This window comes from Aquarana catesbeiana, linkage group LG01 (genome assembly GCF_042186555.1).
Source record: "Aquarana catesbeiana isolate 2022-GZ linkage group LG01, ASM4218655v1, whole genome shotgun sequence".
NCBI classification, from domain to species: domain Eukaryota; kingdom Metazoa; phylum Chordata; class Amphibia; order Anura; family Ranidae; genus Aquarana; species Aquarana catesbeiana.
Window position 1 is genome coordinate 223,187,938 of NC_133324.1, and position 18,168 is coordinate 223,206,105.

An 18,168-nucleotide genomic window follows, 5' to 3' on the forward strand; every position below is an offset into this window, starting at 1 on the left:
TCCTTTCATTCCTTCTGTCCTTCCCTTCCTACCTTTCAGTCCTCACTTTTGTAATTATCTGGTTTATGGAGTATTTGTAAGGTTTAAAATACAAGTAAACTTTTACTTTATCCATTTCAAAAAAAAGATGTGTGCACTGTCTTACAATTTGCTTTTGTTTGAAAGCAGCAACATAATGGGGGTTATTTACTAAAGGAAAATCCACTTTGCACTGAAAGTGCACTTGGAAGTGCAGTCGCTGTAGATCTGAGGGGGGGGGGGGGGCACAATATTGGATGATAAAATCAGCAGAGCTTCCCCTCATTTCAGATCTATCCCTTAGATTTAGAGCAACTGCACTTCCAAGTGCACTTGCAGTGCAAAGTGGATTTGCCTTTCATAAATAACCCCCAATGAGTGGAAGCAGAGATCTTTCTGCAGAGGTCCAACACCTCCCTTTCTGAGTTGCACCTAGAACCCTCTAATCTTCAAACTTCCTACTCCCTGATTGGGAAGCTCTACCTCAGCAGGGGGTGTATCAGACATCTGCAGAGAGACCACCGCTTCCAGACAGAGAGCAGGGGTCCTTCTTTGCAGCATTCTGGCAACAGACATTTTCTTTTACTCAGTCTGTGGCTGTGTTCTAAAAACAATCAGTAGGACTTTACACAGCTTTAGCCACGAGTCAGTCTCCAGACTTATCTGACAATGCATCTGTCAGAAGAAGCCATGAGCTATAGCAGCTGCCTTGCTTTTGAAGAAGCATGCAGCTAGTGAAAGTATATGATGCCTGTTGTGCACATGCTTCTTCCAAATCAGTGGGTCGCCAAGGCAAGGATGGTCTAATACTGGCAAACATGAGCATAAGGGTGTTAATAGCTTTAGAATTATTCTGGAGGATCATTGTATGCAATAATAAGTTTTTTCCACACTAAAACAATAGTTACTGCTCTGTTTGTTTTTGTTTTTAACCTAAAGACAGCTTAATTAGTGAATGTAATGCTTGGATCTGCTGCATTGTTTGTTTTTGTCGAGCCTGTTTGACCACCGCATTATACAATGACTGGAAAATCTTCCCTGCTCTCCTGCAGTGACGCCTGTCTTTGTAAATAATCAATGTAAATGTTAGCTGCTGCAGGGACCTGACACTAGTGGTGAACAATTCTGCATTGCCTTCAGTTTGTTTGCAGCTAGCAAATGTCATTTGTTTCAATTAATAGGTTGGCAGTTAGTAGTGGCAAAGCTGAGACGATGCATAGTCATCCAATAGAAAAAAAAAAAAACATAGATACAATAATGCATATATACTCCCAAAAAAAAAAAATTTTGCAGCTTACCAATCCTTAGATGTGGTGGTTGCGTTAGTTTTATTCTTTTTTTTCTCATGGTAATCATGTTAATAACACACGCCCTCTCTCTTCTTGCCTATGCTTTTTTTTCTCCACAGTCTTTGGAAAGAGCCATGGTTGTCACACATCTTGGACACCAAACATGTCTGCCTGTCCAAGACATGGTGGATTGATGGGACTAGCACTTTACACAAGAAAGATGAGTTTTTTTGTGTTTTCTTTTAAGATTACAAGATGTGAGAAGGACACTACATTTCTGAGAAGCATGTACATGATGAAAATATTCTTAAGTCGGCCATAGACCATTCAGATCTCAGCTGGTTCAGCAGGGACCGGCCGAGATTTGAACCATGTATGGACAGGATGATTGTACCCAAGTTGATTGATCAATCAACTTGGGTACAAACAGCCTGTCTGATTTTTCATGAGATTATTGCCAGTGGCTAAAGCCTGGCAGGGACAGCTCCCTGTGCCCCAACCTCCTATCCCCGCTCCCCAGCTGGGAGAAGACAATAGCTCCACGGGAGGGATTGCGCCATCAACACTGATTGTGTTGATGGGGGAATTGGGCGATGTTGCAGGAAAGAAAATTGAACCGTCTATGGCTGGCTTTAGCCTGAAAAGTGAACACTGAAACTGACCATAGGTGAATTAAAATTTGGCTGGTTGAGCAGGGACCAGCCAAATTTCGATCCGTATATGGCCATTCCTGTTTGTGGGAAGTCAATCTAAGGATCGACCTCTCATGAACAGGCTTGCTGGAAAATTTTTGTACGATCAGCACTGTAGCCAATCAGGGGAGTCCCTGCCATCATAATACAATAACACAGTGGGGAGGATTCCTCCATCCACTTTGCTTGTCTGTAAATAACAAATATGTCATACTTATCTGCTCTGTGCAATTGTTTTGCACAGAGCAGCCCCGATCCTCTCCTCCTCAGGTCCCCCGCCTGCGCGCCTGGCTCCCCCCCCCGCCGAGTTCCCCCATAGCAAGCAGCTTGCTATGGCGGCACTCGTACAAGCTTGCTCCTGAGCCCTGCTCTAGATGTCCATAAGACACACAGACCTTGACTTGACTCGGCCCCCCGCTCCCTCCTATGGCTCCTATGGCTATGTCTGAGCCAATGAGGAGGGAGAGAGCTGAGAGTGCCTCTGCTCTCATGCATAACACTGGAACGAAATCAGGCTCAGGTAAATATTTGGGGGTGCTAGGGGGGTTACTGGACCTGAGAATGCATTAAGGTAAAAAAAACTTCAAGCTGCAATATATTACATTTGTGCTCTTTGCAGTACTGTAAAAGTATTTGGGTGGCATTTTTACATGAAAGACAGAAGCCAGCTAAACAAAACAAACAAAGCTGATGGCTGCAGCAGCAGCAGTCATGTGCTTGTTTTAACCCCACATTTTTAAATATACCTTGGTAGACATGGGGTTAATGATCTAATAGATGGAAAATGTTTTTAGACAATCAGTAAAGGAAACCCAAAGACAATGGAATGGAGATTTCAGGCACCTATTTCTTCATCCTATACCTACACAAACAATTGCATCAACTCAAGAGATCCTGCTGAACTCTCCAAAATGCATTTATTCTGTTGTAATCATATTGGCTACACTTGCCATTTATGTTTTTCTTCAGTACATATGCCATCTATTTGAATACATAAATCTGCCTTTACTTACAAAATATTAAAAAAAAAAAACACATCTCTAATGCCGCAAGAAAGAAAGTATCAGGGCAATTCAGTAAGGCATTTGCAAAACATTTCTGGTGGTGTGGATGTAGTTGGAAGCCTAGCACCAAATTCATAAAACCCGAGCAAGATTTTCAATGTTAGTATTGACATGTGTGAAATTCTAGTAGTTCTTACTTCTTCAGTTCTTAATCTTCTGCAACAGTAATTTTTAGGAAAGAATTGCATCTAAGGCCTTGTTCACATAGGACATGTGTAATTGTATGCGTCCTGGATGCATTTCGGACCCCCCGCCCCCAACACACACCTATTGATGTCACATTGGGAGCAGTGGCTGTGTTGGTGCAGCTGCTGCGCCCCAATTGACAGCAATGAGACTGACTGCATGGGGATGCAAGGAACACCTGTGCATCACAAACACCACCCTCTACGGATGTAAGTTTATGTACACCCTGTGCGAATGTGGCTTTACAGAAAAGAATTACACAAAGCCATCATTTCTAGTTTAAAGCAATTACTGTTATCAAAAAGGGACAATATGATGACAATTACAGTAAAATTTGACCTGATCTTTTTCTTGTTGTGTCCCGCAGATGTTTATAAGTAAATAAATTGGAAACAATTAGGTCCCTTTGACATGGGCGATCCAATCAAGTCCATCTGTCAGTCTTTCAGGTGGACCTGATCAGAAGGGCCATGCATGCCTAAAGACAGGCGGGTATAAACAGACTTGTGTCCGTTTACACTTGCCTACCTCCGGGTCCAATCCAGTCCACTAAAAAAAGAAAAACAGAAGGCCATTCGTCTTATTCCATTTAGGTGGATCAGTTTGGAGGGTAGTCACGTGTAAACAGACAGCAGTCTGGTGCAGAAACTGAGTGGACATGGATGTGTCATCTGCCCGTTGTGCTACAATCAGGAGGAGATCAGTGAGCTGATCGGAACGGAATCTGCCCCATGTGAAAGTGACCTTAAAACTATGATTATTTATCATGTATAGGCAGAATAGGATTCCATTTATAGGTGGTCCCTTAGTTACAAACATCCAACTTACAAACGACTCCTACTTACAAACAGAGGGTGACAACAGGAAGTGAGAGAAAATCTACCCCATAGGAAGGGAAATTCTCTCCTATAAGAGTTATTATGGGAAAAAGGTATTTCCACTGTTGCTTTATCACCAAGGCTTGTTTCCACAACAACCCAACATTTTCAAAATCCAATTGTCATTGCGACAGAAAGTGAGGTGAAATCTTCTGAACGGGGCGCAGACATTAAAACAAACGTTACAGGGGTGTTAACCCTTCCCTATGCTTTCCAAAAAGCTTAAAAATAGTTTTTTGGGCTGGAGCTACACTTAAAAAATGTACCTGTTCTGAGTTACAAAACAAATTCAACTTAAGAACAAACCTATAGACCCTATCATCTTTGTAATACGGGGACCGCCTGCACACATAAAGAAGTTTCTTCTTCATGTTGAATGAAGCAGCAATGGAATCAGATGGATTGATTAGCAAATTTGAACTCTTTGACAATGTATTATTGTTACTTTAAATGTATTATTATTACTTTTTGCACACTGCTTATACAACATACTCATGGCATGAGGAACAAGGAGATAAGGGGACATGCCCAAGGCTATGACACCCAAATCAAAGTAAATTCCTTCAATCAATACAGACAGTGCCATTGTTTTCAAAGCCCACTCCTCCCATACAAGTGTTTAATTAAATCTAATGTGCATACATGTGTTTACCTTTTGAAGGTGCTGTATTGAGAAGGGTGCTACCATTAGCAATTAATACAACATTATTTTTGCCTACACAAAGGACACATACATTGCGTAGGCTTCTATGGATCTTTCAATTCACATGTATAGATTAGTGCATAGAAACTTGCATATTAGACCATTTCTGGCACCTGCTTATATCAGAGAAATCAATACTGATTCACTAAAAGTATCCAAGGAAACTGATTGCTGATAATTTCTTATTGGACAGTTTGGTGGGGGGATAAGGTGTACAGACTGACTGGAGGATTGGTATCTAATCTGGTGGAATATTACTGCCTATGGGTACTGGAATGCCATCTTCATTATTCAAACTCAAGAGCAGATGCCTCCAACTGCTGCCTTATGATGGATGTTATACAATTCTTATAAATCTATATAGGGGTGACAGGAAATATAGCAGATAAGCATAAGGCAGTGATTTCTAGCAGCAAATGAGTAGAAGGAAGTTTTCTATGCACTGTACAGTGAAGTTTTCTTAACATGCATAAAAAAAAAAAAAAAAAAAGATAATACCATAAAATGTATTATGACTTTGTAAGCTTGATTTGTGATAATTTGTGTTTTGTCTTTCCATGTGAGGTGCGTGTGGATGATCAGAAATACTAGCAGATGAGTCTTGAATGTAATGTTGGATACTTTATTAGCACTACGAAAAGGTTTAATGATTTGGGAAAACACCACTTCTGCAAGTAAGTATATGCACATAAAAGTGGTCCTGGTCAACCTGTATTTTTGAAAAGTATGTGAAAAGCCAAAACTTTTTTTGAATAGCATGGTTAAGGTATCTTGCTATCTGTGTCCCAATGGGGAGATTTTACATCACCTCTTTCCTGGAGACCCAACAGGAAGTGAAAGGGAACCTCTCACTGGTATTCCCTAGTATTGTTATATTTATTGCTGTCTAGATGATGGCAATGTCATAACAACAAGTACCATGTTTGTTGGCTAGTGCATCAAGTGTCAAAAATTGATCTGAGGCTTTGGGCTCCATTACTCATAGAATATGGGCATGTACAGTACTGTGCAAATTGTTTAGGCAGATGTGAAAAAATGCTGTAAATTAAGAATACTTTCAGAAGTAGAGTTGTTAATAGTTTATATTTATCACTTAACAAAATGGAAAGTAAATGAAGAGAAAAGAAATCCAAATCAAATTAATATTTGGTGTGACTACACTTTTGGTTTCCAACCAGCATCAATTCTTTTAGGTACACACAGTGCTTGTGTACACAGTTTTTAAAGGAACTCAGCAAGTAGGTTGTTCCAAATATCTTGAAGAACTAAGCACAGATCTTCTGTGGATGTAGGCTGCCTCAAATCCTTCTGTCTCTTCCTGTAATCCCAGAAAGAGTCGATGATGATTTAGAGATGTGGTGGGCAAACTATCAATTCCAGGACTCCCAGTTCTTCTTTACGCTGAAGATAGTTCTTAATTACATTGACTGTATGTTTGGGGTCATCGTCCTGCTGCAGAATACATTTGGGGCCAATCACACGACTCCCTGATCGATAAGTATCTGCCTATTTCTCAGCATTGAGGACAACATTGATCCTGACCTATCTCCAACTCCATTTGCAGAAATGCAGCCCCAAACTTGCAAGGAACTTCCACCATGCTTCACTGTTGCCTACAGACACCCATTATTGTATCGCTCTCCAGCCCTTCAGCGAACAAACTACCTCCTGCTACGGCCAAATGTTTCAAATTGTGACTCATCAGTCCAGAGCACCTGCTGCCATTTTTTTGCACCCCATTTCCTATGTTTTCATGCATAGTGGAGTCACTTAGCCTTGTTTCCATGTCAGATGTATGGCTTTTTGGCAGCAATTCTTCCATTAAGAACCACTTGAGGCCAGACCTCTCCAGATAGTAGATGAGTGAACCTGGGTCTCACTGGTTTCCACCAGTTCTGAGCTGATGGCACTGCTGGACATCTTCCGATGCGGAAGGGAAGTAAGTATGATGTGTGTTTCATCTGCTGTATTAAGTTTCCTTCACCGACCATTGCTTCTACGATCCTCAGCGTTGCCCAATCAGTGGTGTCCTCAATACTAACAAATACAGGCAGATATTTATCCATTATGCCATTCTATCAGGAAGGCGTGTGATTGGCCCCAAATTTATTCTGCAGCAAGACAATGACCCAAAACATACAGCCAATGTCATTATAAACTATCTTCAGCATAAAGAGGAACAAGGAGTCCTGGAAGTGATGGTTTGGTTCTCACAAAGCCCCGATCTCAACATCATTGTGTCTGTTTGGGATTACATGAAGAGACAGAAGGATTTGAGGCAGCCTACATCCACAGAAGTTCTGTAGTTAATTCTCCAAGACTTTTGGAGCAGCCTACCTGTACCTAGAAGAATTCATCCTGGTTGGAAGCCAAAGGGTAGTCACAACAAATATTGATTTGATTTAGATTTTTCTTTTGTCTGCTCACTTATATTATACAAATATATATTTTTTAAAATGCATTCTTACTTTACAGCATTTCTTCACACCTGCCTAAAACATTTGCACAGTACTGTAAGTGTAGGCATAACTTAGGGAAAGTAGCCTCTGCATGTCAAAGATGTGTGGCCAGCTGACCACCCGGTCTACCTACCTATCCTTGTACCAACTGTGCTACACTGGGACCTGCAACAGTTTGTCTTCCCCTTTTGACTGAATATGGAGTATGTCACACATACAGTCATAAGTATGTATGTGTAGCACCCTGATGTTTAGGCAGGGTTGCTATTAAATTTATTTGCCAAGTGATAGTTGCCTTGGCCAATTGATAGGAGGTCAATTGATTTCACCCTAATTCTGGAATTGCTGCACTTCTCTTTTCTGTCACTAGGTGGTTGGGTATCTTGCGATATTAGATAAGACAAGGGCATTGCAAGGACAGATTAGAAATGAATGGGGTGTCTCAGCCCGGGTTGGGACTGCGGGCTTGTAGTCCAACCAGAAGTAACGGTTCCGCCGGCCAGGGAACCTGTCGTGGTCAGAGGTAGAGGGGAAGCTGTTGCCACAAAGAGACCATCCACCTTGCTACCGGAGACCACAGTGAGTGAGCTGAGGCCAGTAGCAGAGGTGACGCTTGTGGTGTGCCAAGCCAGGGGCCTAACGTGTCAGCAGGGGTGAAGCTTGAGAAGTATCTGTGAGTACCAAGCCAGGGACCCAGCAGTGAAGCGGGGGGTGACGCTTGGGGAAGATACTGAGTTCTACAGTGAAAGAGCTCTATTGGATCTGGAGTCCAGTGAGAGAGACTGGGAGCTCGTTGAGCGAAGACCCACAGCGAGTGAGTGTGGGGTAAAGAGAACTGTTCATATTGCAGAAGTTGAATACATTTACCATTAGTAACAGCTACAAGATTGTTGCCATAGGAGACAGCTGTCCTACCTATACAGAAGTCATGTCCAGCTGGAGGCCTTCACCTGTATAGCTGTCTACCTATAGAAGTCTGGGAGTCTGCCAATTAACATTGCATCTACCTAAGGGTGTCCCGGCCCTAATCCTCTCTCCCACAGTTCTGTTTAAGAGACAATAAATCTCTTTGCATTCAAAAAGTGTCTGGCGCTCACCTGTTCATCTTGCATTACACCCACCATGTCTTGTAACCCACTCTACACTGAAGGATGTCAGCTGTCCTTAAATCTGGAGGTCACCATTGGGCTTCAGGGGCCTCGGGACTTTGTTACATATGCAAAGATCCTTAAGGCTTCATGTACATTGCTGCTGGTAAACGGACGTTTAGGAGCAGTCGGACGTTTTTTTCAGCTGCCCATGAACTTTCCTCTATGTTATCTTATCAGTACATGTACACAGAGTCGTTTATAGTCGTTTCTAGGCAGTTGAGTTTAGAAGCATTTTTTGGAAAGCAAAAAAATGCGTTCAGGACGGATGTTTAGAGGCATTTGAAATGCTAAATGCCTGTAACAGCTTGTAAACGTGTGTAAACGTGATAACAAGCATTTAACTGCGTTTCATTTACAGGCATTTTTAATGGAGATACATTTTTGACTATTTGAAAAAAAACGCTCCTAAACGCAAAGCGGTATGTAAACATGGAAAGATTGATTTTTTTTTTTAAACGTTGTTTACTATCTGTCAAGTTAAATTGTTCAGGGGAGGTTGTAAAACGTCCTGTGTACATGAGCCTTAACATGTTAGAAGAGCATTGTGACAGGTGTTAGGCCAACTAATAATCGGAAATGATGTAGAAATCATCACTTGTAAAAAACATTTTCTGTAGGGTGGCCACGTGTTTAATTATATGTAATGCTGTTGTACATAAGTGGCAGGTCCACTTTAAAAATGTGTCAGAAGTTTGTAGTACTTTTTTACACAGCGTACGTGCAGGATTTTATTGATGCTTTTCAATGAGCTTCAGATTGTTGGTGCAGAAACAGTAATTCTACCTATTGTTTATGACTCATAAAATAAGAAGTTTCTGACAACTGTTAAGCATAAAATGTGTTACTTTTAGTAGTTAGAGATTGTATTCTCTTTCCTGTTTGTGAAATGTTGCTGAGGTCTTGCATCATTCAGCAGAGACAGTTCTGTGTCCCAATGGCTGTTTAAAGATGTGTGATAACATGGAAAAGTGATTGTGTACCAAAAAATAACTTGGGGCTATACACTGGGTATCTTCTCAGAGCTGCTCAAACTTTCTGTAAATTGGTATGTGGTTAGCATTGGGCATGCCCCTATATGATGGTGTTCTGGCCTGACGATTGGCCCTGGACACAGAGTGGAGGAAAAGTATAATTATGCCTCATATTAAAGTGATAATAAAGTATTTTTTGTTAAAAATAACAAACATGTTATACTTACCTACTCTGTGCGGTGTTTTTGCACAGAGCGTCCCCGATCCTCCTCTTCTCGGCTCCCCCCGCTGGCGCTCCTGGCCCCTCCCTCCTGCCAAGTGCCCCCAGCGAAAGCAGCTTGCAATGGGGGCACTCAAGCAGTCTCGCTTTGGAGCCACGGCTCTGCGTGTCCATTCACACACAGAGCCGCCAATAGCTTCTGCTGCTGTCTTAGCTAATGAGGTGGGAAAGTCCCCGGAGAGCCGAGGCTCTCATGAACATCGCTGGAGGAAGATTGGGCTCAGGTAAGTATGTCGTTTCTTGGCATATAGTTCAGACCAGTCTTAAATGACTGGGTTATATGCTGCTATCTTCAAGTGACTGAACACTGGCAAAGCAGAACTGTAAGGACCCCCATAGAACCCCTCCCACTCTCAGAAATCCTCAGTTTTTTAACCAGTTCCCGCCCACCCATAGTACATTTACAGCGGCAGGGCAGCACAGGCAGGCCGGATTATATACATGTACATCATCCAGACTGTTTCAGGTTATTAGTGTGCATGTGCACACCCCCTGCTAGCCCACACTGTCACTGGCCACAGTGGGATTTTGTCAACAGGTCCTGTAAGCAATCACAGCACAGAGTCCTGTGTTTACATACATAGAGGGCTCTGTATACAGATCAGCGATCTGGCTGTTTTTTCTCCCTGCAAAGTTGAGAGCCAGATCTGTTAGTAAAGCAGCACATATTACACATGTTAGGCACACAGTTAGCCCTTTGATTGCCCCTTGATATTAACCCCTTCCTGCCAGTGTCATTATTACATTGTACAGTATTATATCTGATATTATTATATCACTGTATTAGTGTCGCTAATGATGTCTGTGGCAGTCAGTTAGTTTAGCCGCCACACTATCACAGTATGTTGCTGATCACTGACATTACTAGCATAGCATCATAGCTGCATAAATTCCAGTATATATATATGATCATTTGCAGATCCATTAACTTTCACACAAACCAATTAATATACACTTTCTGGGATTTTTTTTTACCAAAGACATGTAGCAGAATACATTTTGGCTTAAATTTATAAAGAAATACATTTTTTTGATTTTTTTTTTTTTATTGGAAATGTTTTTATAACAAAAAATATTGGGTTTTTTTTTCAAAATTTTCTGTGTTTTTTCATTCATATAATAAAAAGTGGCAATCAAATACCACCAAAAGAAAGCTATATTTATGTAAAAAAAATATATAAATGTAATTTTGGGTACAGTGTTTCTTGACTGTGAAATTGGCAGTTAAAGTAGCTGAATAGCAAAAATTGCCCTGGTCATGAAGGGGGGTAAAACCTTCCGGAGGTGACATACTACGTGTTTTTTCAGCTCTTTAGCGCCACCCTTTGGGCTCCTTCTGCTAATTTCATGTTAGTAGAAGTTTGGTGAGTGTTGATTCGCACTTTTCATTTCGCGCTTTTCATTTAGCACTTTTCAGTTTGCGCTTTTCCTTTTTTTGGCTTTTCAGTTCTTTTCTGAACGGCCGTTCGTCAACCAGCCATGTTGCGGAATCGGAGGAGATAACGTGTTATTTATTATTGGCCTTGGAGTTATTGCTTTGACCCAAATCCAGTCCAGGAACAGGAGGAGGAGGATTTCTTGGACCAAAAATTGGTTGCTTTATTAATCGTGACCAATTATGTTATATGCCTTTGCTGTGGGAGCTCCAGGAGAATAATCCGGATGATTTTCGTAATTATCTCCGGATGACGGACCCCTGCTTTCACCAACTCTTGGCATTGGTGACCCCCTATATTAAGAAGCAGGACACATGCATTAGGCTTTTATTTTATTTTTTGGTTGAATAATGATTTGATTTGGTATATTTTCTATATTTTTGGATGCATAGAATGCACTTTTTGGTTAAGTTCTATTGGCAGATAGCATGTCTAACTGTATTTGTTTCCTTTTTTTAATGCACAATAAAAAAAAATGTGGAGAATAATACTTAGCTATGTGTTTTACTTTAAATGACAGTTTGGGAGTAGGCATTTACAGTGAAAAAAAATACAATGTAAAATTGACAAGGGACACCAACATAGTTGTATCTTTGATCTTAAAAACAACAGGATAATGGTGTTGGGGTAACTCGCCCAAAAAAAAAAAAAAAAAAAAAAAAAAAGCATAATAATATTATTCTTGATATCACTAGAAAATAAAAGCCTTTTAAAATACGTTTGCAATAACTCTATCAGTATCACCAGCAAAGCAGCTTCATTATTATCCCATTAAAGAAGAAGAGACTTGTCCGCTGCATTTCGAGATTTCATAATTGCCACGTCACGAATGTCAGTTCTCCATTACGAACGCTAGTTTACAAGACAGAACGATTCTGGCTTGTCCTTGCTTCCGAGCATGCATGTTTGTAGTTTGGACTTTTGTCCAACGGACTTGTGTACACACGCTCGGAAAATCCGACAACAGACATTTGTACACGGAAAATTTTAAAGCCTGCAATCCAACATTTGTCCGCAGAAAATCCGACAACAATTGTCCGATGGAGCATACAAACGGTCGGATTTTCTTCCAACAGCCTGTCACCACAAAATTTCCTTCGGAAAATCCGATCGTGTGTACACGGCTCCAGAAACAAATTTGACAGGTAAGTAAAAAATCCTATTTTCCAGTGCCTCCTGCTGCCTTAAAGTAGATGTGGCCAAGAGGTAAACTCACCCAACATGGTCAACGTTCAAACGATGGAGAGGAACCTCCTTAGGATACTTCGGATCCAAGCAAAGGGACAGCAGGGCGATGTTCTAGTTGAGGTGAAAAGAAGAGACCACCTTTGGCAAAAATGAGGACTTATGCCACGTACACACGACCAGTTTTGCCGTTGGAATAAACTCCGAAGGTTTCTCTGAAGGAACTCCAACAGAATTCCATTCAAGCGGTCTTGCCTACACACGGTCAATCCAAAGTCCGACTGTCCAGAACGCGGTGACATACAACACTTACGACGGGACTAGAAAAAGGAAGTTCAATAGCCAGTAACCAATAGCTTCCGTCTCGTACTTGCTTCAGAGCAAGCGTCGTTTTTGGTCCGTCGAAACAGCATACAGACGAGCGGTTTTCCCGATAGGAATTGGTTCCGTCGGAAATATTTAGAACATGTTCTATTTCTAGGTCCATCAGAATTTTCGAATAAAAAAAAAAAAGTCAGATGAAGCCCACACACGATCGGAATAGACGATGAAAAGCTTCCGTTGGACTTTTTCTGACGGACATTCTGCTTGTGTGTACGCGCTTTAGGTCTCAAAACAAACTTATCTTGTTTAACATTATGAATGTTTCCTGACATGGCTGCCAGTTCTAACACCCACCTAGCAGAGGTGATTGCGACAAAGAAAACCACAAGACCACTTGCAAGATCAGCCAAGGTAATGTCCCTGACAGTCAACACTGCCTTTGTTGATGGGAAATCAAGCTATTTTCTTTCGTTCAACCCGTGGTTGAAGGAAAGGAAATTGCATAATCTATGGCCAGCATAAAAAAAAAGAGATTTAGGTCTCTTGTACACCTGGTTCTAAAATACTATAATGTCCTTTACCAGAAACTTAGGAGACTTGTTAAAGCAGGATGTAGCAGTATACACAGAAGGAATCTTTTTACAAAGCCCCTCTTCTATCAGATATTGTTGATCAAACTGTTTAGGGGGAAGGAGAACTTCTTTCAGAATGCTGCCAGGCACCGTACATGGCCTTCTCCACAGAAAAGTGCACAGTAAAGGCCTTTGAAAGTTTGGGAGCATTTATGGTAACCTGTCTTATCATTCTTTCCCCTGGGAACTTCAGACAATTTTGTCTCAAGGATCCCAAGCCCAGCAGAAATTAAGTTGCCATCCAATCCTTCTGAAATAAGAGCAGAATACTGTCATGTAAAGTCTATGGGCATCTTTAAAAGTTATTTACTGTCTTCTTTCCACACCAAAAAAGTTAATTTATGTATATATTTAATAAAGTGATCAGATTAGCACAGTAGGTTTGACAGAAATCCTTAAGTATTAAAAAAAAAAAATCATACTGTGGTTAATAATAGAGCCTGTTGTCTGGCCTAAATGGCAGGTAAGAGATGAGAAAGACTAGTCCTTGTTGGTTAATCCGGTTATCCATTTGCATACTGGTTAATCTGATTTAATAACAAAGTTGCACTATAATGACATGGATCAGAAACCAGGAAAGCTGCTAATTGGCTGAAGGTAATGAAAACCTCCATGAACATGGGTGTGCAACATGCATCAGTAGGTCACTCTTTTTAGGAGATTTAATGGTTCCAGGAAAAAAGTAGTTATCTAGTTTAACATAACATCAGAGCACATTAATAGTTAAATGCCTTGCTCGTGAAATTGCTAAAGTAATATACCTATAGCATGGATTATTGAATTTAGGTCTGTTGATTACATTGAAGATATGCTAGTTTAAACACGAACTGATGTAGATAATGTTTATTATTTATAGCGTATTCAAACCTTTATTTCACATTGTATTTACTACATACCACCTATCAACAAAAAAAGATAGACAATTTAAAAAAAAAAATATATATATATACAGTATAATTTTACTTTCTGCTATAATACATATCCAATAAAAAAATCAAATTTCTTCATCAATTTAAGCCAATATGTATTATGCTACATATTTTTGGTAAAAAAATCTCAATAAGTGTATATTGATTGGTTTGCACAATAGTTATAGCGTCTAAAAATGATGAGATATTTTTATGGAATTTTTATTTCATTTTTACTAGTAATGGCTGAGATCAGCGATTTTTAGCGGGACTGCGACATTGCGGCAGACAAATCAGACACCTAACGGACACTTTTGACACTTTTTTGGGGACTAGTGACACAAATACATTGATCAGTGCTTAAAATATGCACTGTTACTGTACTAATGATACTGGCAGGGAAGGGGTTAACACCAGGGGCAATGAAAGGGTCACGTGTGTAGCTAGGGGGTGCTTAATAACTGTGTGGGGATTGCTTTGACAGGGAGAACACAGAGATCCATGTGCCTGCTTAGCAGGAACACGAGATCTCTATGTTCTCCCCTGTTATGATGAATGGGAAAATACCCACACTGGTGTGTCTGTGACACTGAAATCGGGAGAATGTCTGTATTCTACGGTTCTCCCGATTTCAGTGTCACAGGCACACCAGTGTGGGTATTTCCCCATTCATCATAACATACAGCAGCAGCCCTGAAGAAGGGGGAGTCTTTGTTCCCCCAAAACACGTTGGTTTTATCATGCTTTACGACTTTCAATAAAACAACTACATATTCACCTGTGTTCCACTTCTAATTGGATACTGGGCGCTCCTTTTACCTCACAAGTACACATGGAAACAACCTCAAGGTCGTACCCAGAGGTGGCAGCTCAAACCCCTCAAAAGGACTCACCGCCACCTTTTCTGCCAAGATGGGCCTGATTCACCAGGAGCGAACTTCTCCAACACGCTCCTACCACCACTCACTCATAGACCCTCAACCGAGGTAGTCAGGCCAGCGCAACCTCCCACCTGTAAGAGCAGTAAATGTGCGGAAGGCGGTCCAGAAGTGGTTAAAGGAGAATTATACAAAAAAATTAGTTAAACCCACGAGTGTCTTTTTTTTTTTTTTTACTATTACTATTCCTTTTTACTGGCTTTTGAAACTTACAAATGCAGCAATTTAGAAAAAGGATGAAAGGTTTAGCGCTGGGAAACACTTTTTGAAAGATAAAAAGTGCATTTTGTATACAACTATATAGATCAGACCAAAATGAGGGACAAATGAGGAGGAAATTTTTTTAATGTTTGATGTGGTTGTTCAACTACTACACACATTAGCAGATGTTAACATTATCTTGCTAGTTTATCTAATAACAGGTTCAGTTCTGGGCAGCAGCTTTGCCTTATTACTGGGCTGATTATTATTCCTAATAGTCCCATTCTAATCTGTATTATTATTTGAGAGTTTGAGCACAGTATTTTGGTTTACTATTTCAAACTGATTACCCTAGTGCTGCAAGGCAGATGTGCTACCACAAGTCCACTGTGCTGGACAAATTACAGTCCATATTAGACATAATCTTCCAATAAACAACTTCCAAACTTGTATGTGTCAGCATCTTGTACAAACAAACATGTATCCGAGCTCCTCCACTGTCCTGGTCCCTTCCCTACATGTGACGACACAGGGCTAATCACATGTCTTCCTCAGGGGGATCTGAGGTCTTCCTCAGGGGGATCTCAGATCCCCCTGAGGAAGACACGTGATTAGCCCTGTGTCGCCACATGCAGAGAAGGGGCCAGGACAGTGGAGGAGCTTGGATACATGCTTGTTTGTACAAGCTGCTGACACATACAAGTTTGGAAGTCGTTTGGAGAGGAATCCTATGCTTAATGCTTTTATAGTTTGGTGCACTGGAAGCACCTAAAATATGTGAGTACCCTGATGTTATGTTTTCTAAATACATTTTTAAACTAGTGATAATGCACTATCCAGCCTCTTTCTTGTTTTAAATTGAGGACAACTTCTCTGGATTTTCCTGTGGGATCCTGCTGAACCAGTTTCACTTCCAGAGCCCAGGAGTGGTTCAACTGCTTATGTGGACCAAACTTAAGTGTGCAGTCACACTGTTGGAGGTGAGCGCATTCAAAAAGGGAGGGAGCACATGTGTGAAGTCACCCTCTTCTGATCAGGATTATCATCACTAGAGTCACCTTTTGGACATTAATATGTATAATACCCAGTAATACGTATAATACCCTGATTTGCACTTTTGTCTCTGTGGATTGATGTAAATTTGAAAAAATATTTCTTTTTTTTTTTGTTTTTTTTTTGTTTTTGTTTTTTTGGACACTTGATATTAAGGAATAATACTACAATTTTTCACTTAGAGCTTGCTTGTTACACAAAAATATATATTTTTATATTCACAGTTACATTTTTTAGCAATATTGATTTTCATTGTTTATGGCACTATTTATGCATTTGTAAGGTTCAGTATCACACAGCGCTGCATTTTTTTGTTTTTTGTATATATGTTTTCACAGATTATGGGATTGTGATCAATGCTTAGCAGCTGTGAATTTGCACTTTGTTTCACAGGAATTGTTATACCCCACCTGACGCTAGGTTGTAACCTCAGGTTACTTTATACCTGACGCTGATTGCAGTCTCAGGTTGCTCTAGATAGAGTAACTCGCAAGATTTATATATTTTTATATGCTCAGTTTATTGTTTGTGATGTTGAGCCAGAGAATGGACTATTCTTGTTTATCCAACTTGTAATATAAGGGAAAAATCTTACAGCAAAATAGGGCAAAAGAAAAAGTAATGATTTTGCTATTCTTTATTAAACAGCTGTTAAGTAAAAGCTGTATTTTCTTTCCCTTTCAGATAGTTATGTAGATATACATTAGACAGGTAAATAGGTGAAGGTGCGTTGTAACATATGCAAAGTATGTTCAAGCACTAAGAAGGATTACACCCAGTTCATGTCCAACTTCCTTCTTCCTTAAACTTTTTATTACTTAATGGAAAGCTAGCAGGTATGAGTGGTTTAACCAGTTTTTTTGTGAAATCGTCTTAAGCCTAGGTTTTTTCTTCCTGTCCCTAAAGAAGAAGGGTGTTGCTTTGGGTGCCAAAGATTTTGTGCCTAAAGAATCCTTTAGTGGAATTACTGCACAGAGCTTAAATGAATTGAGATCTGCAGATTGCATTAGTCAGTCCATCAGACAGTAGATATGCTTCCATTTTTTCCACCAAATAGGCTTTGCATAGCTTAGATGCTTGCTTTACATTGTTGTACTGCTATAGAAGAAAACTAGCTAATTAACTAATTATATGTGTTGACCACAGGGAGTGCATGAAATTGTAAAATAAAGTGGAAACCTTTCTGGTTCATTATTCTGTCCACTCTGTGTACAACAGTAAATCTTCCACCTTACCAACACTAAATAATAAATGTACATTTTTTTATTTCCAAAAAGATGTGCATTTATTATTTTTTTTTTTATAAAATGTGAACGTATCCTTTAACTTTAACCTCCCTGGCGGTATGATTATTTCGGATTTTAGGTGCTGAAAGCGGTAGAATTATTTTGCATGGAAATTTGGCGTTTTATATTGTAGGTCTGTAATTCTTAACAATAACACACTTAAATCTGTCCAAACAAGAGTCTAGTAGATATCCCGGGTATGATAAAGTTTGAAACACAAAAACATAAATTATAATATAATAAATAAAAATAAATAATTAAAAAAAAAAAAAAAAAAAAAAAAATTAATAATAAAATAAATTTCCCCACGATTCACTATCGCTCAATTCTGCAAGTGTTCTAATTTACTATCGCTGTTTTCTAGCTGGTCTAAAGCCACTTTTGATGTAAAGGGACACTTTTTGGTTGCTATGGACAATCTCCAGTTTCCAGGCAGAAAGAACAGTATATATAACATAAAACTGCATGCAGGGCATAGGACAAAGCACTGGGGACAAAAGGGATGTGAAATAAT

General features: G+C 40.0%; 1 long non-coding RNA gene across 1 annotated transcript; it reads left to right on the top strand.

Moving 5' to 3' along the window:
• The first annotated feature begins 271 nt into the window (after nt 1-271).
• On the top strand, nt 272-11,806 carry LOC141139383 (uncharacterized). The gene is made up of 2 exons (XR_012243758.1): nt 272-5,504; nt 11,139-11,806. It is a non-coding gene; the product is annotated as an uncharacterized lncRNA (long non-coding RNA).
• Nucleotides 11,807-18,168: the final 6,362 nt, after the last annotated feature.